The sequence below is a fragment of the Lolium rigidum genome, chromosome 1 (assembly GCF_022539505.1).
Source record: "Lolium rigidum isolate FL_2022 chromosome 1, APGP_CSIRO_Lrig_0.1, whole genome shotgun sequence".
NCBI classification, from domain to species: domain Eukaryota; kingdom Viridiplantae; phylum Streptophyta; class Magnoliopsida; order Poales; family Poaceae; genus Lolium; species Lolium rigidum.
The window spans coordinates 204,632,779-204,640,095 of record NC_061508.1 but is presented as its reverse complement, the minus strand read 5'-3'; the positions used below and the strand labels follow the sequence as shown (position 1 = coordinate 204,640,095).

The window sequence follows — 7,317 nt, the reverse complement described above, 5'->3', positions numbered from 1 at the left end:
GGCTTCAGGAAATATACCTCTTGGTCCTCTTGATTAGGCTCTCTAGTCTTCGTACGCTGGCTCAATTTTTAACAATTGAGGTAACAGACAATACCAATTTTTCAGGTCGGGCTTCTTATCGGGATAGGTAAAATACCTTGGTTGGATACTAGATTCTATAAGGCCAGAGCATGTCCTTTATCCTTTTCCTTCTCTGCATACAGAAGAAAAACCCATTAATCATTGAACCACCTGCATCAAGCACCAGCACGATCCGAATCTTTCAAAGAGGAAAAGTTCATAGAGAAATCCTCTTGTTTGGACATTTAACTTCTTTTAAGAATGCTTGGGTGCTTCATTTCGCATTGTGATGATAAAGATAAATAAAAGGCGAAGAAAGATTCTATAAGAAAAACCGACAACAATGGCGCAAATGGCGAAATCAAAACAATATTTAAACCATAAGGTTTCTATTGTTTTACTACTGTCAATGAATATTGTTTTTGCAATATCGGTATCACAAGCATTCTTTTTTCAGGGCCATATGGATCCATGACATTGAGCACTTGCTTAAAATAAATCACCCATGTAGCTTTGGAAGGTTTTAGAACAAAATTACAGTAGTGCCAAAACAGAGTAACCAATAATATCAAAAGTCAATACTACATTAGCTAGGGTCCTTGCGATTCTCTAGATGACCAGTGCACGAGTGTTGCTCCAGTTCAAAGCAGGCAAAACATGCTAACTCAAAGCTGCTCCAGATGTGCAAAGACATAAACACATTCACATTGAGAACTTGATATCCACATTTGCTTCTCCGCATAAAGCTCCCATGTACAGTTCTATGTCCGCATTGCATCTCTTATATGGCAAGCATCTGATATCCAATTCATTGGCAGTGGATCCTTCAAAACCTTAGCCAAGACGTCACAAAACTGTCCCCTTTTCTCTAAGATAGCAACCCGATCTGACAAAGAAAGACTGTTATAGTACAGTTCCATAGACTAAATATTGGGCTACACAAATAGTAAACAGACTCAAACTCATGTCTACGAAGCCAATATTTAGTAAAAGTTTCAGAATTTGACCCAAACACCTTAATAGTAAACATGACATCTTAGCATCTATTTTAAACACTCTATGAACTTGGATAGGTTAAAACCTCACCTTATAGTCCATATTTTCGATAGGTTATGATAAAGACTAAAGTAAAGATTATGTGCGACTAAAAAATCAAGTCACCACATCCTTAAATTAAACCTCTTGGGAATCCTCAAGATATTCATACAAAAACAATCAGCCGGCCAAACTGTTCAAGAAAGTGAAAGATGCAGCTTACAGTAATTGAGAAACACCTTAGCTGCATTTTGAGGAGGTGGTAATCTGGCAATAGGTGAACGCTATGTATAAGTGGAAGTAATCATAAATAAACAATAGCATAGAGTAACAAACATCAACCAGACTCTGCCTTTTTGATTTTTTTCTTTCTCTCAAGCATTTCTTAAGGGTTTAGGGTTTAGGGTTTACTAACAACATATTATCTGAAGCAATTCAACACAGCTAATTACTCAATCCAAAAAAATCGAAAATGTAGAAAATAGAGCAATAATCAGCATTTTACTTAGAGAAAACGATGCAAACTAAAAGGACTAAAATAACAACAGGACCTCTTCTCATACACTTGTCATACTACATATGCAACACATGAGCAACACACATAGCAAATAATAAGATTCTGAACTAAGTAGAAAATACATTTTCACCTTCCAATCTGAGTGTACAAATTATCACTCACATCCAGAACTACAGTGGGGACATGTTCTTCACTAGGAGGTAGATCTGAAAATAGTTATTTTGCTGATGGTTTAACAAAAGGTTTACACTTATTGAATGGCCTTAGTTCGATCATCAAATTGGCTCCTCGCGTCCAAGTATAAGTCAAGAACAACTCTGAAGCGCATACGAGAGAGTTTTTACTAACCGAGGCGAAAGAAGGAATGACTCAGCAAACAAACAAAGTTAGCGAATAATGTAGTACTCCCTCCGGTCCTATTTAATTGACTCGGATTTAGTACAACTTTGTACTAAATCCGAGTCAATTAAATATGACCGGAGGGAGTAGATGTTAAGCTAAAAACTCAGCTACCTCCTTGGGTCAATCAATTTCACAACCTTGCCAAATTGTTTATTCTAGTTCCTAATGGCTTGTTTCTTCCGCACTTTCTTCTTTAAATGTAGTGTTGATATAGCTGAGCTTGGGCACAGCTGAGCACAAAGCTGCAGAATGGAAAATAGTTTTCTGTAATGTGTGGTAAGCAACATAAGGGTAAAACAAATGGCATGATTCTTCTGCACCCTGCATTGGTTACAGAGGAGTAGAAAGTTTTACCAGGAACTGCAGGCTAAAATCGAAGGCTCAAAAGGGTTAACTAACAAACGGACAAATGGTAAAGCCAAATCATTTCTAGTTTGACCAATCTCTGGGTGGCTATGTGATGATGCCCGATATACAATTCTTTCAAGGTACAAATATAAACATAGTACACATGATTGGACATATTGTTATCTGAAGAAAATATCATTGCATATTAGAATTAGAATACTTTTTCCCGTTAACCACACCAGAAAAATAGTCCATGACACCTTATTCATATAGCAAGTATGAGTCTATGCCACAATAAACTTGTGTGAACTGAAATACCAAATTTTTCATGGAAACTATAGATTGTTTCCTATGGTATTGCTTGGGGACATAAAAATCCAATCTTGTTTAGTATACGGACATCATCTATTGCCAAAAGAAACCATCGACGAATTAGCCTAAGAAAACAAAGCCAATTAGTAACACAGCAAATCCTAATCAGTCCCAAACTCAGTTAGCGATGTAAATAGTTATTACACAAATTCTTAATACTATTTTTTTGACAAAAAGAGGTTGGTTGTTTTTAATTACATTACTAACTAAACCAATCCCAAACTCAAAATAATATTTCCAGAGTGATATTTTACATACCTTGATGGAGAGCTTTGATCTAGAGCATGATCAAGTCCCAACTCCCAAGGCATGAAGCAGTCAATGGATCAGACCTGAACTGGCCTCACCCAAACTACCTGGACTGCCGGCAGTGCTGTAGCAAACCGTCTACCTGCGCTAAACGAACGAGATAAGTCAAGAAGGATAAAAAATTGAATGGAAAAATAGAGAAGGGTCTCATGGTAACACAATTCTCCAATGTATCAAGGCATCCAAGGTGTAAGCTGTGTGCTGCAAATAGATAAGGCTTCATGGTAACAAAATTTGCCGATGCATCACAACAAATGTGGCAATAAATATATCATGCTGGTTGCTGACAATGTAACTATATATGAGTCAAAATGCAACACCCTGATTATCCAAGGGTATTCCTAGTGACAAACTGGACAGAGAGGGGCAGAAATTACAGGAATAACAGCGGCAACCTCTGGTTGTTTCTCTCCTTGTGCTTCCCCAACCAGACCTGCTGCTAGCTGCAAGGAGAACGCACTTTTAAGCTTACGACCCATGGGCTAAACCAAAATTGAATTACTACATGCAGTCGGGCTGATTGTCAGAGACCAGACGTTAGAGCAATGGAAGAATAAAAATAATCAAGAACACCACCAGGGCACCAGGCATTAGAGCAGGGGAAGAAGCACAACGTACCAGCCCAGATGCAGGCGTCGAGGGCCACGGTCTGAGCAGAGAGGAAGAGGAGAGGGAAACGTGGGTGTGCCAGCCTTCGTCAGCGCTCGCCGCATCGCCTCCGCTCCCGCCACCACTCTCCGCGCCGCCGCCTGCCAGCGCCAGCTGTCCTGCATCGCTTGGAAGAAAATTCCCATTTGAAGGCCAAATTGTACATATTAATCACATGGCAGGTGGTTTAGCTGATTTAAAGTGTTTGTGTTGTATGACACATTAATAATGGCCATGGTACCATTATCCAGCGGATAGAGTTGAATGCAAAACAATACATGAGCGACAAAATAAAAATGGCATCTTAATATCCAAAGCAATCATTTGTGTGGAGAAGATCAACCTTTTCTAGCCACATAACCATTTTTGCCAATGGAGCAAGCCTGCTGTCTTGGTTAACTGTGTTCCATTTACCAAGTACCTATTAACCAGAAAAATTAATCCATGTAAGAATTGAGTAGTTTAGAGATTGGGTATGGTGAAAAGAAAGTCAAGCTGACGCCTGATCTGCTACGTGGGTCTATATCATCAACGGTCACCATAATTTACGGCACATCAGGGACCATGCGTATTTCTAATGCATACCTCAGCTTTAACCTTTTGACCACGGAATGCTATTAGATAATAAACAAGTGGATTATATGCTCTATTATTCCCTCCATGCACATGCCAACACCAACCTAAATAAGAGAAAGGGTCAAACATAAGTATCCCCATTCGGGAAAATTTAAAAATGTGCTTTTCTAGGGAAAGATCAAAGGAAACTTGTACTGCTAGTAATAAATATACATAAGAACTGAAAGTAAAATGTACCGTTTTTGAATTGCACATAATATATCACTGTTTCACTCCAAATACAAAAACGGCGCAAGATTATATGTACCATTCATCATGAAACACTTCGGCACTCACAGAAGCCCAATGGATTGAGAGTCATAGAGTCTATATCCTAAAAAACAGTGATGATAACCATGGCACTTTGCTTCTGCAATGCCATAATTCATGTCTTTGTGTAACAGTCACTTAAAAAAATATGTTACGGAGTACATATAATTACATGAAGTTAAAAGTTAATTAAGATGGTCTCTATGCAACAATGATCACGGGAAAGAATGTCATTTCAACTAAATTAACAGTGTTGTCTGGCTGCCACATTAAACATTACCAACTAAATGTAACAAACTCGTAGGGAGCTTTTACAACTGTGTACAGTACCATTCGCATCTGGATAACATTTTACTCAGAAATTCAAACAGAATAAATCAATAGCATGTACTACTGTAACCATTAGTATGGCCATGGCAAGGTACTACTTAAAGCTTATAACTTATATTACGCCATTTCAAATAGAAAAAAATCAATAGCGTGCACTAAACCATTAGGATGGCCATGGCAAGGTACTACTTAAAGCTTATAACTATAAAAACATCTTAAATAATATAAATTAACAGTATTATAACTATATCGAGGCCCTTTAACAAACATACTCACCCATGAAACTAAACAAATATTTGTCTTAATTGATTTTAGATGCTACACAAAGCAACCAGATTCTATGGGATTACTTTTTATAGCTAGCCCTAGTGTATTAAGATTTTTCTGAACCATGTCGAATGAAATGGGTCACTCCTATCTTCCTTCATTATGAAACTCTTTTTACATGCTTGTTTCAATCTCCGTCTGTATGTTTTAATCAATATAATAGCATATGAACCTCGGCTTATGTTTGTTTCACCATAGGCATTTACCCTACCATGAATAAGGCCTTGGTGCTGGTTATCCAAAAAGGGAAAGTGCAAGCTAAAGATATTCATGGCAATATATTCCCTGACATAAGCATCGAGAAGTAAAGAAACATAGGCTACGTACCTAGACACTGACAGTGCCAATCAATCCTTCAGATATCTTCAGCGTACCTTGCAGCGCGGCCAACTGGCGCTGGAAATTTTGGGATAAAAGTTATTAGTATATTGCATTGTAGAGAGACATGGCATTAGCTGTAGACAATAAGCAACATTGTTATGTGCTAGTTCAAATCAGAGAGTATGTATGAACGAATTAAGAACCTGACCAATGTCTTCCTTACTTTACCTTCTACTGAACAATGGGATGCTGCTCTAGCAGGTAAACCAGTCATCGAAGCGAGTAAAGTAGAAAAAGATAGGAAACCTAATTTCTCGTATACATTCATAAATTCATAAAACTGAACTTCAGTAACTATATATCAAGAATAAGAATAATAATAAAGAGCAAAATAAGAAGTTCTACCAGTACCGAATTGACATGCACAACGCGAGAAAGGGGAATGAATTTTTCATACATGCATTAGAACCGATACATCCTAGAAAAGATGCATCAGCACCAACACTGTGAATCAACAGTGCAAACTTTTGAACTGCTCCCGTGTATGCAATTCAATAATCTGAACAGGTACATGGGATGAGAAGGGGGAAATATACCAACACAACACATCAGTTTTGGGACCTCATAGATTTGAAGGGAACACTTCGCTGACAGCGATTAGAATATTAACACGAGCATACTTAATAGTCTTTCTATGTTACCCAACTGCATTGCTGCTGAATAATTTCCTCCGCACATTATAAGGACTCCAAAATGGAAAAGGGAAGTGATTATTGCACAGAAAATAAAAATCTGTTCCCGTGCCACATGGTCTAAGCAAAGATAAGAGGCATTTTCAGACTATTCTAGCAAGCAATCACTTCCAAGCAAATCATTTAAAGATGACACAAAATGGCTGCAGCTGGCGGTGCCTGGAAACATTCTCTGATTTAGTATGAACTCAAACCCGATGATGATACTACACACAAAGAACACCATAATACAGATTCATTGAAGAGTAGGAGATACCTGCAGGTTAACATTGAGAAAGCAAATATTGCGCAGATCTTTTAATCCTCCAGTGTAGTACACTCTCTCTCTGCTTCTGAAAAGAGCTTCCAAAGAATCCATGGTATGACCAAGCTGCTATGAAGTGCTTTTAACACCCAACGATTCATATCCCAAGTCCAAGAGCAACAGCTATAAGTCTATAACGATATTGGTGTCCTTCCCAGCTGAAAGCTATACAAATTCAACAAGATGTGTCTCAAGTCTTTTTAGAGAAAATGAACAAGCGCTGAGCACAGACCTAACAAAACCCACCACGGCAGCGTCATACAAGTAGATCCCATGTGGCAGCGATGCCATTGTCTTGTTTTTCTTCCGGCAGCCGTGCGGGATAGACAAGGGGAGGAGGTGACGAACCTATGCGGCCGTTGCCGTCGACCAGCTGCTACCGCGAGCTTTGGAGGAGGCTACCGTGCCGGCCTGTCTCCGTCCGCGCCCGTCGCCTCCGCGGATCCGCCCCGCGCCGGCCCGTCTCTGGCCGCCTCACCTCCACCCGCCGCCACCGACGTCGACCTCTCCTACTCCTCCACATCAACAGTGAAGGGAAGATGAAATCTTGCCGCCGTCCCACCCGCGGCCATGTGCTCCTCCTCCGTCCTCCACGTCCCCGCGAGGTCGTGGGTGCCTGGGAGGAAACGAGCATCCAACAGCCGCCGCCGCCCTTGTGCTCCTTGCCGTCGCTCCGCCGGAAGACGACCTCGAGGGCGGAGGAAGAG

At 39.9% G+C, this 7,317-nt stretch overlaps 1 long non-coding RNA gene across 6 annotated transcripts; it reads right to left on the bottom strand.

The window, feature by feature from the left end:
• Positions 1-3,109: 3,109 nt before the first annotated feature.
• On the bottom strand, positions 3,110-6,620 carry LOC124688398. Of its 6 annotated transcripts, none has more exons than XR_006998521.1 (6): positions 5,561-5,921; positions 4,277-4,371; positions 4,035-4,112; positions 3,662-3,810; positions 3,421-3,486; positions 3,110-3,125 (listed from the first exon to the last, which is right to left on the bottom strand). It is a non-coding gene; the product is annotated as an uncharacterized LOC124688398 (long non-coding RNA). The 6 variants fall into 6 exon arrangements; XR_006998512.1 differs by adding an exon at positions 6,563-6,620 and having other exon boundaries at positions 3,116-3,486; positions 5,561-5,629; XR_006998515.1 differs by having other exon boundaries at positions 3,116-3,486; positions 5,561-5,629; positions 5,783-5,921.
• Positions 6,621-7,317: the final 697 nt, after the last annotated feature.